This window comes from Cavia porcellus, unplaced genomic scaffold (assembly GCF_034190915.1).
Source record: "Cavia porcellus strain 051 isolate PalLab524CR breed Dunkin Hartley unplaced genomic scaffold, mCavPor4.1 scaffold_13, whole genome shotgun sequence".
Lineage (NCBI taxonomy): Eukaryota > Metazoa > Chordata > Mammalia > Rodentia > Caviidae > Cavia > Cavia porcellus.
The window spans coordinates 7,012,557-7,038,516 of record NW_026947496.1 but is presented as its reverse complement, the minus strand read 5'-3'; the positions used below and the strand labels follow the sequence as shown (position 1 = coordinate 7,038,516).

Genomic DNA, 25,960 nt, shown 5'->3' with positions numbered 1-25,960 from the left:
GTCAGTGGCTCAGTAAAGAGAAGACAGGTGAGGTTGATGTACATAAGTGACCAGTTGACTAGGGGGATAACAGTGAAGCTCTTTAACAAATTACTTTTTACTATTTATTTCATTATGGTTTTTAAAATAACAAAAGGTAATTACATGCTTTTTAAAAATTAATTTTTAAATTAAGGAAATGATTATTCACAGAAATGATCGATAAAAATCAAAGCAAACTGTGGGAAATTTAGCTTGTTTCTAACAACCATGGGCCACATCAGGCCATTTTTCTCATCAAAGACTTTCCCTTCTGGGTATCCATGCAATGATGTTCACCTGGACTTCAAATTCTTTAAATTCCTTCTAATTTTGGAAATGTTCTGTGGCCTAAACTGACAGAAGATGTTCCCAGGGCTTCTCATCTGTGAACTGTATCTTTTCCTAACACCCTTCTCATAAGGAATCTGCACTGGAATTTGGGTTTGGGGATTTTGCAGCATTCATGAGAGACCTACAGGGCTTAGAAATGTTTGTCATGAATTGTCTGTGACTCACAACTCTGCAGGGTCCTTCGCCCAGTGAGTTCCTGTTGGTGAGGCAGGAGCACAGAAGATGCCAGCAGGTTCCCCATGCCACTGCCTCCTTCGAGATCCACAGGTCCCACATGCTCCCACCCAGAAGGGCCCCTTCTTCTCATGTCTGGCTAAGCTTTCTTCGTGGTGGGCCATGTCAGTACTCACACAGCTAAAAATGTCAGCGGAACAAGTTGCAGTCAGGGGCAGCTGCGAAGATCTGCTCAGACCATAGCACCTGAGTCCAGGCCCACAGTGAGGCCACGGAGCCAGCTCAGCTGTGGAGGGCAGGTGGGCTGTGCTGGACGAGATGGAGTATGGTGCCGAGTGGGAGAAACTGGACCCTGAAGTCCTGAAAACAATATCACTGTGTTAAAAGATAAAATTATAGCAGCTTTAGCTTTGCAGACCTTTTTAAAATTTTGACGTATTTTAGATACACATGATAATCACATTCATCAGAGGGAGTCTGCAGCTGTACGTGATACACATTCTTTTTCCCCATCCTTCTCCTCCCTTCACCCCCTCTTTCCCTCCTTATTTACAAAAGCTTTATTCCCATTTTCTTCCTTCTTTCTCCTTTTTTTTCTTTTGCCTTCATTCTTCCCCGCTCCTCATCCCTCCTTCCCCTTCTGATTTGAATATCCTCTTCCTGTCGCCCAGAATACATTATAGAGTTTGGTCTTTATTTATCCTTTAGTTTCTCACACCAGAGAAATTCTGTGACACTTATACATGTGTGTCTGGTTTATTTCACTTAAGAGCATAAACTCTTTTTCTTTCTTTCTTTTCCTTTTCTTTTCTCCTCCTTCCCTGGTTCCTTCTTTAAAAAAAACAAAAAACAAAAAAACAAAAAAACAATTTCTTCCTATTTCACAATATTTTTTATACACTTTGGTCCTTATTTACACAGTCAGTACCTTACACTAGAAAAACAATGTGATATTTACACATGTGTATGTTTTATTTTTTCTTCAGAGCATGGTCTCAAAGTGAATCCATTTAGCTAGAATTGTCTCTAATTTATTCTTCCTTATGACTGCGTAGTGCTCTTGTTTTAAAAAAAAAAAACAAACAATGTTTTTTCATCCATTCCATGGTTGATGGACATGTGAGTTGCTTCCAAGATTTAGTTATTACAAACTGTGCTGCTACAAACATGAGTATGTATGAAGCTTTTAATTCTTCTGGAAAGACATCCAGAAGGGAAATATCTGGGTCAAATGGCACCTCTAATCCTGGGTTTTGAGGAACCTCCACACTGATTTCTGGAGTGATTGCACCACTCTACCCTCCCACCACCAGCAGAGCCTCACCAGCCTCACCAGCCCTCCAGCCCGCCAGCCTGTTATGGATTTATTTCTTGCTAACAGCATTCTTTCTGAGGTGAGCTAGAATCTCAGTGTTGTCTTCATTCACATCTCTTGAATGACCAGTGATGTGGAACATGTTTATACATTTATTTGCCATTTATACTTAATCTGAGAAGTGGCTATTCATTTCAGATGTGCATTTTTGGATAGGGACTTTAAATTTGGGATGGTCTGGGTTTTTTTTTTTTTCAGTTCTTTACATGTTCTAAATATAAGTCCTTTGTCTCAGGGACAACTGGCTAAAATTTTTTTTCCAGTCCTTGAGTTTTCTTTTCACTCTAATGGTAATTTCTTTTGCTATGAAAAAACTTTTTAATGGAATAAGATCCCCATTGTAGAATCTTTTAATTCTTCTCATGTGATCAGAGTTTTGTTCAAAAAATCTTTGCCTACAGCTATGCCTTCAAGAGCTCTACCTAGTCTCTCTCCCAGCAAATTTGGTGTTTCTGTTTTAACATTTAAATCTTTGACTTTAGTCTAGTGCATGGTGGTAGACATGAGTCTAGTTTTAGTCTTTCAGTCCAGCACCATTTATTAAAGAGACAATCTTTCTCCCAGTCAACATGTTTGTCCCCTTTCTCAAAGATAAGGTGGCTGAGTGTGTTTGGTGTTGTTTCTGCATCTTCTAATCTGTCCCACTGACCTTTAAGTCTGTTTTGTTGCCAAACTGTTTTTGTCACTGTAGTTTTGTAGAATAATTTCAAGTAAAGGATTGTGATATCCCCCGCCTTACTTTTTTTGCCTAGGATTGTTTTTGTTACTAGGTCTTCTCTGGTTTCAAATGAACTTTGGAAATGTTTTCTCTAGCTTTGTGATATTTGCTAACGGTATTTTGATTGGGATTTCATTAAATCTGTATAGCAATCTTGGGAATATGGCCATCTTCACTATGCTGGTTCTTTCTACCCATAAGCAAATTTTTCAGAGTACTGTAATTTTCAGTGTTGGTACTTCCTTTGTTAGATTGGTTCATAAGTGCTTCATTTTTTGAGTCTATTGTGAAAGGTGTTGTTTCCCTAATTTTTCTCTCAGTGTATTTGTTAGAGTATAAGAATGCTACTGATTTTTGAGTGTTGACTGTAAGTCCAGTTACACTACTGAATTCAGTTATTAAATCTAGAAATTTTTTAGTGGAGTTTTTGAGGTCTTTTATGTAGAATATGATGGCATCCACAAATAATGATAATTTAACTTCTTCCTTTCCTATCCTTATTCTTTGCATTTCTTTTTCTTGTCTAATATATCTGGCTGATGTCTCCAGAACTATACTGAATACAAGTGATGATAGTGAATATCTTGTCTTGTACCTGATTTTAGAGGGAACACTTTCAGTTTCTGATTCCTAGATACATATGAATTGCCAAACCTGAATCAGGAAGATATAAAAAAATTCTAGAAATTCTGTCAATGAAATTGAAAATGTAATTTAAAACTTACTAACAAAGAAAAGCACAGGCCATGATGATTTTACTGCTGAATTCTACAAGAAATTTAGAAAAGATCTACTGATGAAACTCTTTAATGAAACTGAAAGAGAAGTGATACTCCCAAAGTTATTTTGAGGAGCAAGTATTACCCTGATACCAAAACCAGAGAAGGATCCAACCAAAAAACAGAACTTACAGGCCAATCTCCCCAATGAACATAGATATAAAAATCTTCAATAATACTGGCAAAGAGAATGAAACAATGCAGCAAATCATCAAGATTACACCCCAGGACCAAGTAGGATTCATCCCAAGGATGCAGGGATAGTTAAACATATACAAGTTTTCAATAAATGTAATACACCACATTAGCAGAACTAGACAAAAATCATACAATCATCTCAATAGAAGCAGAAAAAGCACTTGACACAATCCAGTGATCATGTGTGACAAAAGAAAAAATCTACAGAAAATTGTAGTAGATAGTTAGGATTGAGTAAAACACAACCATTGCCCTGTGCTTTGTGTTTCAAGTGATACCGTGGTTGCTACACAACTCATCAACATCTACCACTTTTGGTTTTATTGTAGAAAGTATTTATTTCATACTTTCATTTTGTTGAAGTTTCCCTATCAATATTTCCATCATAGTGAAATGTTGACATCAGCAGTACTAGTTTGTTTTTATTTTCCATATGTGAGGCCAATGTTATATCTTTCTAAAATCCAAAAATTATACTATACAATTCTATTTTGAAATCACAACATTTCATTACTTTGTCCTTGTGGACAGTTTCAGCACTGGTCAACTTGTGCTCTGTTATCAAATGTAGTAGCAATTGGTAACTGGTAAACCAGCTGTCAAATGTTACCTTCTGATAAGATAAGAGCAACAAGGCTGCTCTCAACATCATTTGGTTTATTACTATATGAATAATAAGGACTTGATGGTTGAGTTCCAGGGTAAATGTCTAAATGGAAAGCATTAATGTCTTCACATCTACAAGGACATTCATTTTTATGCTTTATTTTGATCACTTTTTAATAAGTCTTTTACATTCCTGCAGTCACCATGAGAAATCCCTGCTAAGTACAGCAGACCTCTGAATGCTTTCAGTTCAGTAATGAAGTGTCAAAATAAACGTGGTTTTGAATATGGTTATTGGTGTCTTCAAAACATTTTATTTGCATTCCAGCCTGTGTGTGCCCCACAGCATCTTGTAGCATTTGATCTGTTACAATTCCCAATACTGAATGGCAATACCGACATTCTGTCCAATACTTTTCACATCTGCCAAGACCCTCACAATATTTTTCAGACTTAGATCTCATATTTGATCATTCCATTTGGTTGAGTGGCTATTTTGTAACATTTCAACTAGTTGAATATATACTCACATTGAAATTTTCTTCATCATCTGAATCAAGGAGGTCTGCATTCCCTGTGTCTGTATCAATTGATTCTTGCTCCATTTCACTGACACAGGAACTTTGGCTCATAGGGCCATCAAAGTCATCATCATCACAATCGCCCACCCATGCCATACTTCTGGTACAAAAGCATGCATTTTACCTTAATGGATCATCTTCATCATTCACACATGAATAATCTGATGATTCACTTTTGATTGCCTCTAAAACTTGTAAATCTCATTTTTCATGTGCTATTGTACTGAATTGGACTATTTCTACCAGAAAAATGAAAAGAAAACTTTTTAACACATCCTGGAGTGCTGTGTCTGTTGGACCCTCTGTGATGCTTGTAAAGCCTTCCCATGCCTAACATATTTACCCAGGAATTAACATAATAACTCAGGAGAACAATTTACTCTTTCTCATTGTTAAAGGCCAAATCTTTGAATGAGGTTCAGATGGCCATGTCCTGTTAATCAGTGTTGTGGAGGTAAATTTGCTCCATCTTTACTATGGGTTAAACTGTGTCTCAAAAATTCTTATGGTGAAGTATTAAACTTCACGTGACAGTATTTGGGAGAGAGGTCTGTGTTAGATGATTTGGTTTAGATGGGATAAGGACAGTGGACCCGGTGTCTATTCTCAAGGTAGAATTGTTGTCCTTAGGAGAAAATGCCAGAAAGCTGTGTGTGTGTGTGTGTCTCACTCCCCCTACCTCTGACCTCTCCATCTCTCTCCTTTTCCAGCTCCGTCTCCCTGAGCCTGTCCCTCTCTCTCCTCCTTTCCCTTCTCCACAAGCACACAGTGAGGAGGTGCTCTTTCACCCATAGTCCCACCGGAACTCAGCTCTGCTGAAACCTTGGGACTTATAACCTTCAGAGTTGTGGAATCCCTGTGGGTTGTTCTGTGGCATTTTGTTCTAGCATCCCAGACCAAGATGGTTGTGTGCACACACACATGCATGAATGTGTGTGTACTCCATAGAATCATAATCCTCTATGCCTCATATGTGTGTATATGTGCACACAAGCACACATATATGCCACCAAATGTCACCAAGAGTTAGACTAGATCAATGATGGCAGACCCTTTAGAGATTTCCATGATAACAACCAGCCTGCTGTGGACACGTACCATAGGTTTGCCACCACTGGTCCAGGTGAACACTGAAGGGATGGCAACATAGAGAATCCAGGTGCAAGGCCCCTTCACTGATGCTCAACTTTGAGTCATTTCAAACATTCTCAGGGAGTAAAGAGACATCTACCCCAGAGCAGCAAATCTGTCAGTTCAGGAAGAATAGGGAGAGAGTTCAACAGTGAGGTCATTTTCTGTCCATCTAGGTACAGGCTGAAGTTTGATTTCATTAAAAACAAAGTAAAGACAGGCTTGGCTAGGTCAACTCAATCTTATCTTCTCTCCTTACATAAACTCATAGCAAAATCAGCCATTAAAATTGTTGCTGCAATCTAGGATTATGTTTCTTCTGGGTCCCTATAGGAGAGATCAGCAAGGAGAGTGCAGAAGGCTGTTCCTTGGTGCATCACTTATAACCTTCTAGAATTATTCTATCAACCCTTCTTGGCCTAGCTTCGAACCTGTGAGCCTTAAGCAAAAAGCTAGGAAACATTTGACCACTAACCCGCTTGGTCATCATCCATGGTGCCCAACCCCATCTGCCTCTGTTGTCCTGGTCTTTTCACTCTGACCTGCTTAGATGGTTTATGTTACAGCTGAGTCTACCACATGTCTGTGAATAATATCACTAGGCCTGCAGTTATTTTCATTCCTAATGGCCGTGTGGTGTTTCTATAACCTTGCTTCGATACTGCTATTAACACCAGAGTTATAATTACTACACTAATTGAGAATGCGTGATGATAGACGGAGGCCGATTGACCAACCACTACGTGGAAAGAGGCACAGCGGCAGTCATTAGAAACTCAGTGGCACGGAACAGTCCTAATTAGACATGACTCACACCAGCTGCTGCCGCTCTTGGGGTGATTAGTGCCGGGGCTTCAAAAAACACTGAAAGTCACAGTAACCTATTTAAATGATCATGGGAAGGGAAAGGGCGCTTGGAGTTTTTCTCTCTGGTTTTGAAATGAGTTTGGCTTTGATTTGGGATACAGCAGCTGGATGTCGTTGCTTGTTTGGAGAAGCCATCTCTTGAGGCTTACAGCCAACACTGGAGAGAAGTAAAGGTGATCATCTAGATGCTTGGAAAGTGCAGGGTAGCGATTTGCTCTCTTGTTGTTAAGGGCCAAACCTTCCTTACTTAATAGGAAGTAGATGGGGAACAGTGTTTTACGGCCCTTGTTCTCTCACTGAATGGGACTGGCTTTAATGGGGACCTGTGAGCCTACTATGCGTCATCCAGCACTAATGGCAGGACAACAACTCTTTCTTAACACTTATTTGTAATCAATACTGAAACAAGGTCAAGGCGTGGTCATGAAGCCTACATGAAACAAAGCCATGGTCCAGAGGACTCTCCAGAGACTCCTGCCACGGCGTGGAATTCCTTTCTCCTGCTCTCCATCCTGAGTGATAATTCTGCTTGCGTCCCGGAAACCAGCTGCCTCCTTCTGCACAGCCAGGCCTGCACCAGCAGCCCTTCTGCCCACTCTGCTGTCCTCCTCCTCCTGAACCTTTGCCTCTGATCCCTGTCCCAGCCAGCATCTCCACCCCTCTCCCTTCTGTCCCCAATGTTACCTGCTCCAACTCACCCGAGGTTAATCTGCCCACCTACGCTGCCTCCTCTTTCTCAGCTCCTGCATCTCCCAGGGCTGGCTGTGTCTGATTTTCTGCTCTGCTGTCTCTGTGCCTCTCTCTCTTGCTGCCTTCTGAGATGGATGTGCCTCCCTGAACTGCGGGGGTAACCGACTCCTTGGTTGGCTGGCTGCCTCCAGTCTCCCTGTGTCACTGCCCTCTGGGGTCATCAGGCACCCTTCATCCACGTGTCTCTCCTGACTGGACCTTTCCATGTCCCGTATATGAACATGCAAGTCCAGAGCTTGAGGTCTATGTGTGAGCCTGGCCAGGCCCCTGCATGCATCACCACTGCAGTCCCTGCGCGCCTCGGCACGCTGATCTCACTGGGCTGTGGAAGTCTGGTCCCGGCACACAGACCTCTGCCCGCAGGGCTTCCTAGTGGATCACTGCTTAGAGTACAGAATCTGGAACACTTTGAGCTCCAACCCTCATTTCACCTCTTTCTAGCCTTGTGATTCAGATTTCAGCAAATCATCTACATTCTTTGATACTGTTTCCTAGAGTGTGGGATTCATCATAATTTGTGTGTTTTTAAAATGTGTTGTGAAAGTACAAGTAAATTCTTGAAAATTCTACAGCAACTTCTTAGAAGAGAGTTTTGTTGGCTTTGAGTTCTTCTCTGCAAGAAGTCACTGTACCAAAGTCTCTTTTACGGAATGATGCTTTGCGGCTTGGAGGGGTGAAACAGAGAGAAGAAGCCTTTCGCTGCTGGAGCTTGGGGTAGCAGTTGTTCCGACCGTATGAAAGCTGACTAGGTCACGGTGTGTTGCTTTCTTTCTATAATTTGCAAATTACGCCCACGAATGTTCATAAAGGAAAAGATTGATGAGACCTGAGCAGAGCTTTCCAAGCCGGAGGCACCCCCAGGCCTGTGCTCACCACCCCCATTAATCTCACCAGGGCCAGAGGAGGTGGCTCCCGCACGGGCCCAGCTGTTTCCCAGCTCCCGCACAGCTGGTCCCACCCTGCTGTTCTCATAGCAAATCTCAGCTCTGTCCTTGGTGGCCCAGATCTTGAGGTCACAAGAAACAAGAAGCCACACATAGATGTGGGGCACACACTGGGCTGGAGGCACAGGACACAGGCCACACCGCAAGTGCCACACCACGGAGGGTCCAGGTTCCCAGGGCAAGCAAATGGCCACGGGCCATTGTCCAGGCTGCTGGCTAAGAGGGAAAAGCTCTGCCCTCATTGTATCTGGAGGCAAGGCTGTTCTGTTTTTGTATTTCTGTGATTTCCCAAGTAAGTATTCCAAAATTCTCACTATAAGGGAAATAAAAACATTTCAAATGTTACCTGAATTCAAAACAAAGCTTCTGAATTCTAAAAGGAAACATAGCAATGTGGTCTCTCCTTTCATGGACATAAACTTAACAATACAAAAGCTTTACAGTTAGAAAAAAAAATGTTTTTAAGGACACCTTATGTGTCCTTTAACATCTAGTTTGTCTATTATCTTTTCCAGGAAGTCTTGGTGGCTTGAGATCACAGCAAAGACCATGCACGTGGACTGTGGTACATTCATGAAGATGCAGTCTGTCTCCAAAAGGAGCATGAAAGACAGGGATCCTGTCCTATCATGTCCATGGAGAAGTTACAAAATGTCCACAGCAGCAGCCCGAACCATGCCTCCCAACATTAGTCCACTGGGTGAGTGGACAGATGGAGCTGGCCAGGACAGATGAAGCTTTTATTCATGGTTTTGGGCAAAATCAATCTCTCCTCCATAGACAGATAATTCAACAAACAAAGCCAAGTACACAATCTGCTAAAGCCAGTTAATTAAAACATTGTCTGTGATCTAGAAGGCAAAGCACCAGCCTCTGAACAGCACCTCTTTCTCCACAGTTATGGGACAGGGGTCCAAGCTCGGAGCCAACACAGCTCTGCCTCTGTTCAGCACAGGCTCAGCTCCAGAGCTCAGCCAAGCAGCGGTCCACAGTGGGCATGAAATGGCTGTTGTTGGAATGAATGGAAGGGTGGATGGATGGATGGATGGACTGATGGATGGATGGATGATGAATACATGGGTGATGAATACTTGGCTTCCAGCCCCTACCAGTCCACATCCCTCCCTTCTGTGTAACTTTACTAGCTCCTCACTCCCATGAGTGTGCTAAGTCGAGTCCTTCATCCCAGCAAGCTCCTCGGGTCCGCATCTCACTCCTCTTCCTCAGCACATCCATGCACCAGCCAAGTGGACATTTTGCAAATTCCTTTCAAACCCAGACTTCGCCTTTCCAGCTCAGTGCTCTGATGCAGTCAGCCCTTAAGCTCCAGTTTGTTATGGCCTGTATCTAGATGCTCCTTCAAAGCCTTATGTGGTCCTAGGGGCTTTGCAGATTCAGCCCCTAGGAATCCAGGGTTGTGTATTGGAATTAAGGCTCTGATGCTGGTATTGACTCACAGTGCAATGCTAGGACTCAGGGCATGAGTGCTACCTGCCCTGAGGGTGAGTAGCCCGGATAAAATATGAGATGGCAGGAGGGTGGCTGCTGTCTTCACCTGCTGCCTGTCACCTGTTGCTTCCTATTTGGCTGCTTCTGCTGCCTTCTGCCTGTCGTGGACTGTTTCTCCTCTCTGATGCTCTTCTGTCACGCCCCTTACCTTGGAGTCAGCTGATATGGACTGAACCATCTATAAACCAGGAGCCAGAATAAACCTTTCCTTCTTTAAATTTGAGCATCAGGTATTTTGTTGCAGCAAGGAGAAAAAATAACCAAGACAGACCTCCTACCTTGAGTCAGAAAAGTTATTCCCTCCTTTGGCCCAAGCACTGCATCTCTGTGGAAGCCTCTCTGGGTCTTCCCAGTCACCAGGGGGCTCTGTGCCTGGCTTTCCCCAGCTCTGTGCCTGGCTCTGCTGTGGACCCCATCCCTCCACCCACTGGCCACGGCACAGGCAGAAGTGGGAGCTGTTTGGGCTTCAGCTTCTTACTAGTTAAGCAAGGATGCTGCCTATTGAATATAGTTTTTATGAAGATTCCATTCCCACTACTCTAAGCAAGAACATCTTTATCCTATATATGTGCTGTTTATGGCTTTACTTAAGATATTTAATGTGTAAATAAAATAACATGCGAAACTGTACAATAATGAATGCAGAATAAACTTAGCAAAGCATTTAACACACAGTACCTCTCAATAATCCTTTTACTTTTATTAGGTTGGCATCGGAAGAATACAAGGGGATCACAACCTCAAGAGCCGTGTCATCCTGAGCAATGCTTGAATTTAAAATCAAAGATTAGACATCTTTACTACAAAGTGTCTAAATCTGAAATCTCCTTTATAAATGATATTAAAACACCAGTAAGATTTCACACACTGCAACAAAAAATTATAGTTCATTTTCCTACAAAAATAAGATTAAATCTACCAAAAAAATTTTTTTAGAGAATCTCTAAGTAGAGTTTATGGAACTCTTTAATTTTTTTTTAAATTTTTCCTAATTTCACACCTACAAGATAGTTGTAAGAATAAGCACAAGACCACCTCAGTTTACAATTTGTTTTCTGATTTTGGGAAACATGGCTACCACTGCGTTTGTGTGGGAGAAATGACCATGGTTGTGTTTCTGAAGCAAAATTTTACCAGATGCTTTTGTTTACAAACTAAATTACTTGCAAACAGAAGCATTCGTGAAGCAAGCTATTACTGTACATAGAATCTCCAGACATGCTTTACCCCAAATACCCCAAGTTTGCTGGACCAGCTTTATCACTCTCTTACAGTATCACGGAAGGGCCCGTACAGAGCATTTACCCCGCTGTCCCTACATTTGATGTCCGTGGGCTACAGCCTCCCCATCCACTGTCTATCCAGAATCCAAAGATTCTGAGCCACAGCTGGGTGTTCGCTCTCATGTCCTACCCTGCAGAACCATGTTGTCCTAAAAAAGACCACTTCACCAGCTCCTCCATAAATGCTCGGCACCACACCAGGCGTCTGAAGGACACTTCACCACTCTCCTAAATTCATGTGGCATGACTGGCTGCTGCAAGCAACCCCACCCATTGTCTTTCCAGAACATCAAGAATCTTTTAGAAAGCCAGGGATTTAACTCAGGGGCTCAAGCACTTGCCTGGTACAATGCAAGGTCATGAGTTTGATTCCCAGTACCAAAAACAAAAAAGGATCTTTTAGAAGCACAGGTTTGGGTCAGCGATGGCATCTGCTTAGGAAACAGAACTACAGAGTTCCACTGGGGAAAGAGAAACTCTCTCTGCAGACCCTCCATGGTCCAGGGACAGGACTCAGCACAATGTCTATGTAAGGCTTCTTAAACTTGTGGTTTACTTCCCAGGGGAAAGAGAAACATCGCTTCTGGGAAAATATCAGGGCAGTGAACAGCAGAGAACTAACCTCTCCAGGATTGGTGTCCAGATCCTGGAATAAATCAACATGAGGAGGAGAAAGAGGAGAGAACTGGGTCCCATGGACACTGGGAGGATCTGAACTGAGACTTGAAGCCCATGGAGACAGGTGATTCAGGAAGCCAGAAAAACAAAACAACCAGGGACAGTGGGCCTGCCAGATGGAGAGAAACGGTAAGGAAGCACCGTGGCCCCAGCCCACGTATGCCCACGGAACTCCTCCAGCCGCCGGGGAGAAGCAGCAACGAAGCCAGGCAGCCTCCCTGTGTGCCAGCGGAGGCCCCCTGCTGGGGGAGCAGCAAGGGATCCGCCTCTGCCTCCCACCTTCCCCAACCCAGGAGCAACCGGGCATGATGGTCGCTGAGCAGGGAAGCAGCCCGACGTTTATGTTGTTTGATTGATTTTGCAGCCCTGGGGCCAGCGGTCTCGGTAACTATTTAGAGGATAACAATACGCAATCCAGTAATGATTGTGGATTTCCTACTGTCCTATTACCCTTCTGTTCTATTTCATTCTACTGGTTCGTTTTAACCCCTTTAAAATAAAAAAATTAAAAACGAAGAAAAGTAAAACATGTCAGCTTTTACAAAACTAATTAATGAGCAAGATGTGTGATACCGCCTTTCTTTTCTCTTTTCTGAATTTGGAGACTGGAACAGTACGCAAGAACCCTGAAAGGCGAAGACAGAATTTGCTTTCGAGAACATTCTTCCATCAAATGTTTCTTCAGAGTTTATCTCCTGTCCGGGGTGACGGGAGTCCAGTTCCCTTGCTCCTGAGGCTCCGATGATAATGTGTTCTGGGCAACAAAGCGACTCATAACCATGAGGCGAATTCCTACGGCAATAATCTGGGAATGATTCACTTACGAACCCTTAAAACAACTGAGCAAGAGCAAGCTCCCTAGTGAACCACCAATCCGTGAGGCTGAGGGAACTTGGCCTTGAGCATACAGTCTGATGGTGCCGGGACACAGGCCAGCGTGTGTTCAGCGCGTGGTTTGGTCTGAGTCGGGATTAGCAGGTGTGTGGAGATGAGCCCCAGCTTCCTGCGGCTCCCTGGCAGTTTTCAATTGGGCATGGGGCACTGGAGCAAGGGGACGTCTCCGCTGCTTATGGAGTTTATGTCTATGTGTTTAGTTTTCCCTGTAACACAGGAAAGCGATGGGAGGATTTCAGAAAGCCATGTATTGAGTTTCACGAGATGCAATAGAAATGGATGTCCCTGGGGGCAGGTTAAGACCGTGACTACACAAGGATCGCAGTGGCCAGGTGTGGGACCCAGAGCCCCACAGCTGGGGAGGCTGCTCCGCCTAAATGGCTTTGTGAAATTAATTGCAAGGAGGGACTGAGGATTGGAGAGCAACGTAAGCAACGTGGGCAACTCTCCTGGTCCTTTCTGAATCCAAGTCTTGCAGTGTTTTGTAAGCCTATGTTTAGATTTTTAAATTCTCAGCTGTGTTCTCAGCACTAAATACTCCATGGCTTTTCAGAAACTGATTAAAAAGCCATTTACATGGGGAAGAAAGTTTACTCTCAGGTTAGGGAATGGCAAACCTCTTCCATTTCAAGCCCCAGGAATTGTGTGATGAGTCGACGAGTGCGAGTGATGGATGTATCCTGAGATATTGTTCATAAACCAAACTCGATTAACCTGAGAAAGCTGTGCATGTAGAGTGTTATCATATAGCGAAGCTCAGCAAAGCAGGGCGAAAGCACCACACCAGGCCCTGACGAACACATTGGAGTTTGGGGCATGAGCCAGAGAAAGCCCAAGCCTTGGGGCATCCAGAGGACAGAGATGACGCTGAGGGTCTGCACACTCCTGCCAGGCTGGCGTGCGGAGAGTGCTGCAGAGAGGGCTTCGGAAGGTGGAGAAAAGTGAGGTTTCTCTAGCAGGAAATTCCTTCAGAAATATGCAAGACGGCATCTTCCAAAGCGCACTTGGAAGACAAGACTGAGAATTGAGGCTTAGCATCCTGAGAGCAGCTACCTCTAAATCTGGAAGCTGAATGAAGTATGCTGACCCCTTTGAGTCCACGCTGACTAGCAGGCCGTAGGGAATAAGCCCCCCTGGCTACTCTCTGGGGCTCCAGACCACAGTGGGGAGCTGAAGAGGATGCAGAGCCCCCCTGAGCACTGTCTAGCAGCTGCAGGACCATTCACTGTGCAAGCTAACAATGGTCACATCCTTGAAACCCTGTGCTGCCCCCATGGTAATCTGGTGGCTGTAGCTTCCACCCTGAGTTCTCTGGTGGCCGCCACCCCTGCAAGCCTCCTGAGATCACAGCTACCTCATGTTACAGCTCCTGCCTACGGCCTTCAGGACTGAACATTGCCTTAACAGTTTCAATGGGGTCTTCCTGATACCCGAAGAACAGCTAATATCTCAATCGGTGTTCAGATCTCTATGTTGCAAAGTTTTTCAGAAAAATACAGGGTTTCGCATAGAGTTGAGGTGTTTTTTCCACACTTTTGTGTAAGATATGGCTTAAGAGAGCCTTGGCTCCCCAGAGATTGTCCCCCAGGAAGTCCATGGGCACCTGAGGAGCTGGAATGGGCAGTGAGGCTGGCTGGGCAAACACGTGGCTCTTCCCAGGAACAAGGGCTTTGTGGACAGATCCTGCTTCCCATCCCCGGGAGAGGATCGGGTGGGCGGAAGGGTCAGGAGGAAGAAAGCTCATCAAAGAAGAACGGCAGCTGAAAACTGGGAAAAGAGTGGACCCGTGCCATTGTTTCCACTGAAGCCAGTCGTGAGAACAGACTCCAGGGGTCCCGCTTCCTGTCTGCTCCTGCCTCTTCTCGTGAGAATGCAGGCTCAGACCGCGGGCCTCTTAGACCTCACCAGCGGGGAATAAGGTGCAGGTGAGACAACTGGACAGCCAAGCTGAAGGCCGACCTCGCTACGCTTCCAGTCTGGCTACGCGGCCTTTACATGAAAGCATAAGAAATGGGCAGGTAACCCAGTCTGCTAACGGAGGTCAAACACCCCTAACCTGAGAATCTAAAATCCGAAAATTCCGAAATCCAGGGTTCTGCTCATAAGCATTTCAGTCAAGGGATGTTTAATCAGCATTACATTACACGTTCAGTTTGATCTAACACCTCGCCCCCATTTGTCAACTTAATGCAAACAAACAAACCTTGTGTTAAGTCTCTGCCCTAGAAAACTCAGAGTGAGACCACCGCTGGAGCGGGGCTCACCTTGCCTGGGAAACATGGAGGGCAAAAGCCGTTCTCACCGGTCAGAGGCAGCGTGTTCTCATTTCTACTGAGGGGAAACTCGGCCCCAACACTCTTTCTCTTGTTCAGGCTCTGCCTCCTCTGTTCACTGGGATCACAGAAAATAGGATACAACTGTCATCTGTCTAAGGCCCAGATAGGTCAAAGGTCCACGCAGCAGTATTTTCACAGCCAGCGAGACACCAGTTTCCCACCGAACATGGGGCGGGAGCGACATCTGGGCCTCCCGGTTTTCTCTCAAATTTAGATAAACAGATGACTGATAAATTAGATTAGACAGGTAGATCAGATGATAGACATAAAAGAACAACAGATGGCAGATAAAAGATAGATAAATGTGAGCAGTGCAGATACAGCAAACTTTGCATGCCTCTGTCTCGGAATCTAAGTAACTCTTTTGAAGATAGCAACACACAATATAACAACCATGGTTAGATTCCTACCATCTTGTTTTGAAAGCCTATATTGTTATTGTTTTGGGGGTTTTACTGTTACAGTTGTTTGTCTCTTGTTTTTTGTTTTTCTTTCTTTAAAATAAAATAACAGATACGGTAAAAACAGACAATAGAGAAATGCAGGTGGAGGCAGGTGGGCAGCGGATGGGCTGACTGATGCAGGCAGAGAGGAGGAGGAGGAAAATGACCAAAGGTCTGTTGTATTTTTGTTTGGTTGGGTTTTCTTTTGTCTTTTTTTTCCTGTTGTATTTTTGGTGGGTTGGCTTGTATGTGGTTTTTGTTTACACTTAGACTAGAATCAAGAGTAAAATAAAAGTGACAGCAAGTTCCCCGAGGCTGGGGTTGGGGCGCTCTTGTCCTGGAGCCCCCCAGCTCTCCTCCTGGTCTGCGCTAAGGTTTCCCATCAGGACAGAGACAGCTCCCCTCTCTGCTGAGTGGGCTTCGGATCACAGTCCTCGGCTGAGGCCAGGAGCAACTTGGGCTCCTTCGAAAGGCAGCTTCAGTCCCCAGCCCAGCCAGGGTCTCCTCCACCCGCTCTGCCTCGTACTGACCTAAAAGCAACGCGGCCGGGCTGCCTGCGTCCCAGCTGCAGGATTTTGTAAACTCGAGAGGAGAAAAGGGGCGCCTTCCTGTTTCTCCAGCACGAGGCCCAGATGGCTGAGGACTCCCCACGCAGACGCTCCACATGTCACCTCCAGTGTGACCAAAATGACCCGAAAGAGGAAAACAAGCCACTCCTCGCTGCAGCCAGACAGACAGGAAATGGACGCAGGGCTTCGGGCCAGCCGCTCCCGGCTGTGCCTGTTTTCCTGTCCCTCGTCCCCACACTTGTGTCTCCAGCCTCCTGGGCATTGCCTTGTGCCAGTTTGCTCTCAGTGGGAGGCCTCTGGTTTTCTAGAGGTGAAGCCACCCAGGTCAGCTGTTGGTCCTTAGGTTCACCCCGAAAACAGGGGCTAAGGCCCACGTGCACAAGATTAACCAGGAAGACTCCAAACTCCGGGCCACCACAGCCTCCTGGGGCCCAGGGCACATACCCAGCCAGCTCCCCTGCCTCCAACTAGGCCTGGAAAGCACAGCCTCATCCAGTGCTGGGCCCAGGACCTGCCCTCCCCATGCTGCATCTCTGGAGGGTCATGTTAGTCTCAGCCTGGGGCAAAACCTCTGGAAACCAGGAAATCACCAGCTGTTTCTACAAAATCTCTGGCCCTTCATCCCATTCTACCAGGCCCTCTTGTGGGAATTATATTAAAAATGAAATTAAGTTTTATAAGAGCAGGTATTATATTGCCAATTTTTACCGTGTGCTGCATAGACACATAACTGGGACGCGGTCACATATGGAATTTTTGTTCTTTGTATAACAGTTTGGGAATCAAGCACTTGGTTCACACTGTGACCTCCATTATAAAACTTCTGCTAATAAATTAGATTAAACTTATATCATTTCAACTTGTAGTGCCTTTCCCAGAAACGCAGCACCGAGTTCCAGGAAGGCGGTTTCGGTCTGAGGCAGAAGCAGGCTCAGGGTCAGAGGCCTGGGTTCCTGGTGCCCTCTGCTGCTCTCTGGCTGGGTTTCTGAGGAGCCAGCCGCTGCCTGCCCCGTGTGCTCAGCAAGGAATCCTCACCAGTCCCCCTGCTTGCTGTCAGGATGAACTGCAGGGCTGGGTATAAAAATGCTGCAGAAATGCTTCACAAAGGTCAGCGCCAAAGGCAAACGCCTCACTGGAAGCAGTTCTTCGTGATCAAGTCTGTCCAAGCCAATCAGTCTCCCATCTAATTTTGCATGCTCCTGTTTCTATGTGGAAAAATCTGCGTATTCTTTGCACAGATGTTGGCAGAAAGTAGGCGGTGTGTCAATTTGCTGGTGCTGCCACAACAAAGTTCCAGAGCTGAGGCCCCCGAGGCCGATGCAGTTCTTCTCTTGGGAGTCCCAGGTCCAGATGGGAGCGCTGATTCCCCCAAAGCTCTCTCCACAACTCATAGGTGACCATCCTCTCCCTGTGCCCTTATGGGATGTGTGGTGAGTGTTCCGTCACTATAACAAAATACTTGAGATAATTAGTTTTTGAAAAGAAAAGGTGTATTTTGGCTCACGGCTTGAAGGCTCTGGCCCATGATGGAATACAGCAGGCAGGAGTGTGGGGTGGGGCAAAACCACAAAGAGAGGAGGACTGGCTGGGCTCCATGATTCCCCTTGGGGACATCCTTGAATGACCCATGACCGCCCACCAGGCCCCATCCCCAAAGGCTCCGCTCTGGAGACCAAGCCTTCCACACCTGGACTTCTGGGGAAACGCAAGATCCATCTGCAACTTCCGGTCCTCCCACTGTGTGTGCTGCGTCTTCCTCCCAGAAACAGGACACCGTCACCCTGCACAAAGGCCTGGAGGACCCTACCACCAATGCAGTCCCATTCAGGGGACCAAGAGAGTTTAGAGAGGACCCAGTGCAGCTGCTGCAGGGAGACAGAGCTGTCACTCAGGGTCTTGCCCTGCTCGTCCTGGAGCTTTACTTTTACTTGAATGTCCAAGGCCATTCTGAGAGTGACGCCCAGTGAACCCAGGGCCGTGGGGTGGCCTCATTTCCCCCTCCTGCTGGTCCATGGCCATCTGGGAGCTCTGTCTAGGGAGAAGCACAGCGCACCTGGCCCTACAGGGCGCCAGCACGTCAAAGCCTCCGCCCGGTGCGGCTGCTTCTCCTGCCCTATCACGAACTCCTTGGAAGTCCATGGCTTTCTTAGACTTCTTTCTTTCAGAGGTTTTCAGAATTTGGCCAACTTAGGAAAAGGAAAAAAAAAAAGCTGACTCTGTGGGCACTCATCTCAAAGGGTCTCCAAGGAGCCCCAAAAAGCTTCCCTTGCCGTTCCCAGCACCTGGAGCCACTCTCAACAATGAAATAAAATTAGTGGGGAAAAACTGGAACTTTACCAAGACCGTGCCCCCAGATCACCCCTTGCCTGTGTGATAACTGGAGTATTCTAATATGCATGCTCATACACAGATGGCCAAAACACTCAGAGACTGCTTACATGTTTGCAGTGTGCCGCCATTAATCCACCTCAGATCCTCCCCTGCTTTGAACACACTGATCCCATTATTCTTGCCACTTTCCTAAGTAGTTCTGGGCGTCATCTTTCCTGAGTGTCTTTATGAAATGTGATTTTTAAAAAATACGATAAAGGCTGCTGTCAAGCCTCATGCAACGAGAAAGCGGCTCAGCGAAGCCTGGTGCTCTGTCCTCCCCGTCCTCCCCGTCCTCCCCGTCCTCCCCGTCCTCCCCGTCCTCCCCGTCCTCACTGTCCTCCCCGTCCTCCCCGTCCTCCCCGTCCTCCCCGTCCTCCCCGTCCTCACCATCCTCCCCGTCCTCCCCGTCCTCACCATCCTCCCCGTCCTCCCCGCCCTGTTCACCGGCTCTGGTGCCACGGGATTCCAGGCTGCTCCCCAAGGTCACACTGGCCACGGAAGGTAACACAGCAGCACAAGTAGACGCTCAGGGCAGAGGACCTCCAGAAATGCTTCGGAAGCGGCAAGCGCGGTGGAGTAAGAGTGTCTGCAGCAAGGGCGAGTGCTGGGAGGGAGCTCAGTGGTGGTGCGTCTTCTCCTGCGATCATTTTTCTACATTTGTTCACTGAGTTTCCAATCCCGTCTCCTGTAACACAGCCCTTCGATGCAGCTGCCGTCCACTAGACAGGGAGCCGTCATCTTGTATTCATGGTGCAACAAACATTCTGTGATCACTCCTTAAGCAGTGATCACTCCTTACTTCTAAGCTAAAAGCTTCCAAGCTCTTTCACATTCAGCATCACGTTTTTAACGTTATTCCTGGGCTGGGAGGGCGGCTCAGTGGTAGAGAGCTGGCCTAGCGTGCACCGGGCCCCTCAGAACTGAAATAAAGACTTAATTATCTCCTCTCCAGGGTCAACTGTCACCCAACGTTTTCTTGCCTTTGGTGGTCAAGAAACTGTGTCTTAAAGGAAAAATATACAATTAACATTTACAAGATGTAACAGTTTTGTTTAAAAAAAAATACCACCTAGAATGTGGAATAAACAGCTGACAGAATGGAAAAAAATATTTGCAAGTCATACACTTGAAGATGTAGATTCGGTGTCAAAAGACCACCAACCCAACTTAAAAAATGGAAAAGGGTACGAGTAGAAAGCGCTCCAAAGAAGATGCGTAAGTGTCCGGTGGGCACATGGAAAGATACCAAGATCATCAGGAAACACAAACGCAAATCCCAGGACACCCCACTCTCCGCCTGCTTAAGAGGCGATGATCAGAAAGAGACAACTGTGGGTGTAGAAAATCTGGGACCCTCACACATCACCGGGGGGAGGTGAGAGATTGTGCACCTGCTGTGGAAATGGTCTGGCAGCCCCTCAAAAGAATGTAGAACTACTGTGCAACCCAGACTCTTCAGTTACCCGAGAGACAGCTTGGAAGCTCCTTTCAAAGTGAAGAATCACCTTATAATCCCAAAACTCCACTCATAGGTATAGGCCTAAGAAAATGAAATCAGATGGCCATACGAAAACTCACCTATGAGTTATTCAGAAGAGCCAAAAAGGAAAAATAATCTAAGTATTCAACTGATGAGTGTGCAAACGTACTAAACCCATACAGTGAAATATTACTTGGCCATGAAAACAGGACTGTGGGTGTGAACTACAGCACGTGCCTCATCCTCAATAATATTTTCAAGGCTTGAGAATTTTATCTAAGTGAAAGAGGACAGGCACAGAGATCCATTGCCCATGATTCCATTCACAGGAAATAGCTCCAGTCAGCAAATCCGTAGTAACAGAAGTGGATTAGTAGTTAAAGACCAGCAATAGGCATGAGAACAGAGAGCACCTGAAGAGGAACAGGGATTTGGGAAGGGTTCATGTTTCTAAATCTACAGGGGAGATGATTGGGCAACCCTAAGTACACTAACAGTATATAATTGTACACCGTAAGGTGAATGGATGGCGTGGAATTGTATCTCAATAAAGCTGTTATTAAAGAGAAGGTGATCGGTGCCGACCACACCTGCTCCAGCCTCAGTGCTCCATTTAATGTCACTGTAGCTATTCACGAGGCCTTTAAGAAAATAGTAACAATATCTATTCTGTCCCACCCATGAGAGGAAATGATCGTTAATGCTTTTGTAAATCCAACTGTAAGAGTGACACACCTTCAGGAAATCTGTAGCAGAAACCGTCTGAGGAAAACATTTAGGATATGAACTATGATTGAAGGATACACCCCATTCCTTACGGGTGACGGCTGCAGGCACACCCCAAGGTAAGGGTCGGTGGTAAGCATGAGCAGAAGCGTGCCTGCTGGACACACACTCGTGACAGGCTGTGAGACGCACTATCAGTGTGGGTGACGCCGGGAACCTGGTTCGCCTGCGGACTATCAGCACTCCCAGGGCAGCGGACGGACGCACTCTGTCACTGAGGGGCTTACGCATTTTCTCTGCCCTCCTCACCCTAGGGCTTACCCTGGACATGAGACACAGATTTGCTGTGTTTTCAAGGAAAAACGTTTGTTGTGCAGTAGAATTTCTCATCCTTTTTCCCCGCAATAGGTATTCAATTTAAAACAAAAGCTATATTTGCCCTCAGTATGCAATATGTGGGATCCCAAGTGATGGGATCTGGGACTTTTTTCTAGGTTTTGGGATATTTGCATCTGCATCATGAGCTACCTTAAGGATCAGACTCAAGTTTAAACATGAAATGCATTAGGCTTTGTGGGGCCCTTATACCGCAGGCTGAAGCTGAGTCTGAACAACGCTTCAGATAACGTTCGTGGCATGGAATCTTGTACTCATGGTGTGGTGTTGGTGCCCAGAGACTTTCAGATTTCAGAGCATTTCAGATGGTGGGGTTGGGGGCTAGAAATGCTCAGCCTGTACACCAGGAAGATGTTCACGCCAGGTCACAGTCTCCAGGATGTAAGTATTGTGACTGTATTGCTCTGGAGAGGCTCCCCGTTAGGAGGGAGATTAACTGTCTGTACCAACTCCTGGTCTCCCCACAACTCCCAGGCAGTGAGAGGCTGCCCAGGGAGTGGCTAAGGGCCCGGTCAGGAGCTCGACATCGAGGCTCCTCTACACTTGTCCTGCCCCGACATTCTTTGGATCCCCACTCACTGACCAGGAAGACCACTGCTGTTCCCCCATCTGCCCTGCTCACGAACCCCGCATGTTTGAATTCTGGCCACAGCCATGCAGTGCCACTTGCCGCACTGCTCCATGACACACTCAGCTCCAGGGCCAAGTCATCGTCCAGGCCCTCTGCGAATGCAGAGGCTCGAGCTCCACTCCGTGGCCTCACAAGAGTCTTATGCTAAATTCAAGTTCCTGAAATTCATTCACCACAGCATTAACTTGTTTGTTAGCTGCATTCTGGTCCGCCTTCCCCTCCCCAAGGAAAAACAGGCAGAGTGGGCCAGGTACCCAAGGAGGGATCGGTAGCAGTAGCACAAAAACCAGGGAAAGCACTCGGCGATACACTACGATCCTGAACACTCTGTCATAGACTCTCAGCAAAGCTGAGATGTGGCGGGAGATCCAGGGCCAAGGACACAGAGCTGGACAGGAGGAGCCGGGGCTGCTGCGCAAAGGGGCTCTTCGGTCTGTCAAGGAAGAATTCAAAGTGGAGGGGCATTGGCAGGGAGACCACCGCTGACCCCAAATGGCCACAAGCCACGTCTCTGAACTGAGTTTCAGGCACACCCTTTCTTGGATAAGAGCTTCCTTCAAAAGCTCCTGGACCTCTACTGACCTTCAGCACCACAGACTCACTTCCCTGAACTTCCCAGAGGCTGGGGTGACACCCAAGCCCCTTCACCCTGAGGCCTTCACCTTGCCAGTGCCGATGATGACTCCTGACCAAGCAGGGGTTCATTCCCAGCCCTTGCCATGTACAGCTATAAATAGAGCCACCATTGGTAAAACCTCAGAGCACATTTTCAAGTTTGCTTGAATCTGCTTTCCCAGAATTCAATCCTAACTAGCCTCAAATAAGGATGATTTTCTTTGCCCTTAACTAAGTTGACTTCATTCCAGGTCAATAGTCACAAGCCTCCTGCCCCTAGTCCCAGTTCCCACCGGTTACCACTGGAGATTTCTGATTATTTTAAGTCAGGCCAAAGATGAGCTGATGGCAGAGGTGAGGTCAGAGCCAGCTGAAGCTGGGGTGTGAGGGGATTTCAAGCACTCTGCCCTCTGTGCAGTGTTGGGTAGCTGCCCCAAGAAACTCAGGGTTCCGTTTCCAGGGAAAAGGAAGGCCCCTGCTCTGTACCCACAGGCTGCCAGAGAGCCCGAAAAGTTGAGAAGAAGCTACAGGGTGGAGTTCATTCAAATCAGAAATTGCTCAACCAAGAGTCCGCTGCACTCCCACTTAATAGGGTCCAGGCCCAGACTTCCAGTTAGGTAGAGTCCTACTGCATGGTCTCTGAAGTCCAGCCAACCAGGAAGAGTGGATGACCCTAGGGTCCTGACCGTGCCTGGTGGTCATTGCATAACAAAGCAAATAGGAAGCCAAGAAGCCGAGTGATCCATCTCTAAGAACAGATATGGAGGGCTGGGGATTTAGCTCAGTGGCATCGGTCATGAGTTCGATCCCCGGTACCAATAAAAAGAAAAAAAAGAACAGATATGGATGCTCTAAAAATTCCCTTTCTCTTTATTAAAAAGTCATTTCGTTTACTTGTTCATATGCATCTCAAAATCCACGCTTGGTTCATAGCCCATGAAACAAGTGCTCATTAATTACACATCAGCCAATTGGGGTTTGTAGGCTCCCCAAAAGTCAGGGATCACTCCTGGGGCTGGAATCAAAGGCTGTGATCCCAGCCATCTCTTCACAGCCGGCCTTTGTCCTGGTCAAAGACAACAAACACCAGTGAGCCCAGCTGGGAATGATGGGCGTGGTAGAAAACTTCACCAGGCAGTTCTGTCTCGGCAAACATAAACTTATCTACTTCGAGCAGACTTGCAAGTCATTCATTTTCTGGCAGAAAATCACACACTTTGAGGTTATATTTAATTACAAAAATAGCCCTCTGTGGGGAGTTTCATTGGCTTTCAAGTCAACCAAATTGGAGGGACGAGAACACAGGTCTCTGAAGAAACCTGCAGCCTGAGATCTGAGTCCAGCCCCTCCTGCCTGTGCAGCCCCTTCCAGAGCCCTGGGCATTTCTGCGCCTGTTTCTGAAAACCACATGCATCGTTCCTGGGCTACCTTCTTGTTACAAAGAAGCATGTTCATCTAAGGCCTCTTGATGCGAGCGATCCTGGAATAACCAGGAATCTGTTTAGACTCCACTTTCCAGGGCCTGGGGATTTAGCTCAGCGGCATAAGCACCTGCCTTGCAAGCAGGCAGTCGTGAGTTTGATCCCTGGTACCGATAAAAAGGAAAAAGACAAAAATAAAAAAACAAGTAGACTCCGCTTTCCATCCTGATTTCTCTTCCCCTCCTTTTCTTTTCCACACCACACTCACCTCTAGCTCCCTGCCGGGCCGCGTGCATGGGAGAAGTCCCTGCCATGGAAGTAAACCTGTCGTTTATTTCTCCTCAGGGACAGGGACTTTGTCATCTCCATTATTTCCAAAACGAATAACTGCAGACAATAATAATAATAATAATAATTCAGGTGACAGCCAAGCAGGTGAAGTCAGAGCTTGATAGCTGTAGGCTCAACCAACCGTGGACTTAAAAATATGGAAGAAAAACTTGTATCTACACTGAATGTATACAGACTTTTTCTTGTCATCATTTCCTTAAGACCCAGTGGCCAGGTGTTTACTTAGCATTCACACGGTACTGAGTGTTTAAGTGAGATTTAGAGTGCACAGAAGACGCTGCAGGCTCTTACACAACAGACTGGAACCCCTTACACTGTGTCCCCAGGAGCCCTAAAATGCGAGGAGCGACTGAGGTGACAAACCTGAGCCCCACAGCTCAGCCGCTCTTCTCCAGGACACCCAGCCCCAGCCTGGGTCTCAAGAGGAACCTGTGGCAAGCCTACCAAGCAAGCCAGTTCCACTGTTGGCTGGGAAAAAAAAGTGAAACAGTGGATTACATGAAAACAGCCCACACCTCTCTTTATCTTACTCTCCCACTTTCCTCCTTGCTGGTAACTTACTTAGCAGTGGATTTGGGCGGCCTTGGTCCAGCCTTCAGGGTTTATTCTGAGCAGGCAAGCTTTATCTTAAGTAAGTGTTCATATCACTGCTTATCCTTGGGGGCGGCTGGAGCTGATAGGATGGGCTCCTCCTTCCTATCAGGGCTTCCTCCAGTGGAGGTGTGACTTCTCCGTGGATTGATATCTACTGCTCCTATTTAATTAAGATAAAGGAGCTATAAAGTGGGCCTGGCTGCACTTAGGGTCAACATGAGAAATCCCACCTGAGATTAGTCCTTGGAAACTGTAAACTAAGTGGGAAAACACTGTGGAAACAGAGGTGGTGACTCAGGCCTCTGAGCCCTCCTCTGGGCCAGTGGGGGGAGGGGTGTGGAAAATGCCAGGGCTCCTGAATGCTGAGGAGGGGAGGTCACACACAGGGCCAAGTGCTCTCCCCAGGAAGAAGCCCTGTGCCAGCCTCTCAGACAGGAGGTGGCTGTCCCCACTGTGTCCCCTGCCCTCCAGGCTGCCCCGTGGAAGGGAAGGCTTCTGTGCCGGTGGGAGACCACTGCTGTGGCTTCCTGCACAGGGCCCGGGGCTCGGTTAGGCTTCTGCTGTCCTTCAGCAAATGTAACCCCAGATCCCCGTTCCTTTTCCCACGCAGCCTCTGTTGGACTCTCCATGCTCAGGCCACTGTGTCATGCACAACACACACAGTAATCACTTAGGTGACAGCCACATCCCTCCTCTGTTATCTGAATCACAGGAGCCTCAGGTTGCAATCTAAACCAGGAAACACAGATGCATGGAGGTGGACAGGCTGCTAGGACACCACAGGGGACTTGCGCGGCCCCTGCTCCCTGAGGTGTCGGAGTCCAATGGCCCTCACATGGTGCACCTCCAAGTCTCCCCAGCTGCAGCCCCACAAATGAGCTCTGCTTTCACTCCAGAACAAACCCCGACACAGACGGACCCGGAGGCTCCAGGCTTTCCAGAAGAGCCTCCTTGTCCGGAAGTGATGGTGAGCGAGGTGTGACCTCGCCTGAGGCCCCCAGCAAAGCCACAGGGAGCGGGCTTCTAGTCTCTCAGCCCCTGGCACCTGCAGGTCTCACCACGTGGAGCGAACCTCCCTCTCCACTTCGCCCACTCCAAAGCTGACACCGTTTCCCACTTTATGCAGAGCAGCTCCTGGTGGTATAGTGGTCGCTTCTGTCTCAAGT

General features: G+C 46.8%; 1 long non-coding RNA gene across 2 annotated transcripts; it reads right to left on the bottom strand.

The window, feature by feature from the left end:
- Nucleotides 1-19,004: 19,004 nt before the first annotated feature.
- Nucleotides 19,005-24,890, bottom strand: LOC134478391 (uncharacterized). Of its 2 annotated transcripts, none has more exons than XR_010051008.1 (3): nt 24,762-24,890; nt 24,118-24,236; nt 19,005-19,265 (listed from the first exon to the last, which is right to left on the bottom strand). It is a non-coding gene; the product is annotated as an uncharacterized LOC134478391 (long non-coding RNA). The 2 variants fall into 2 exon arrangements; XR_010051009.1 differs by lacking the exon at nt 19,005-19,265 and adding an exon at nt 23,282-23,494.
- Between the last annotated feature and the right edge of the window lie 1,070 nt (nt 24,891-25,960).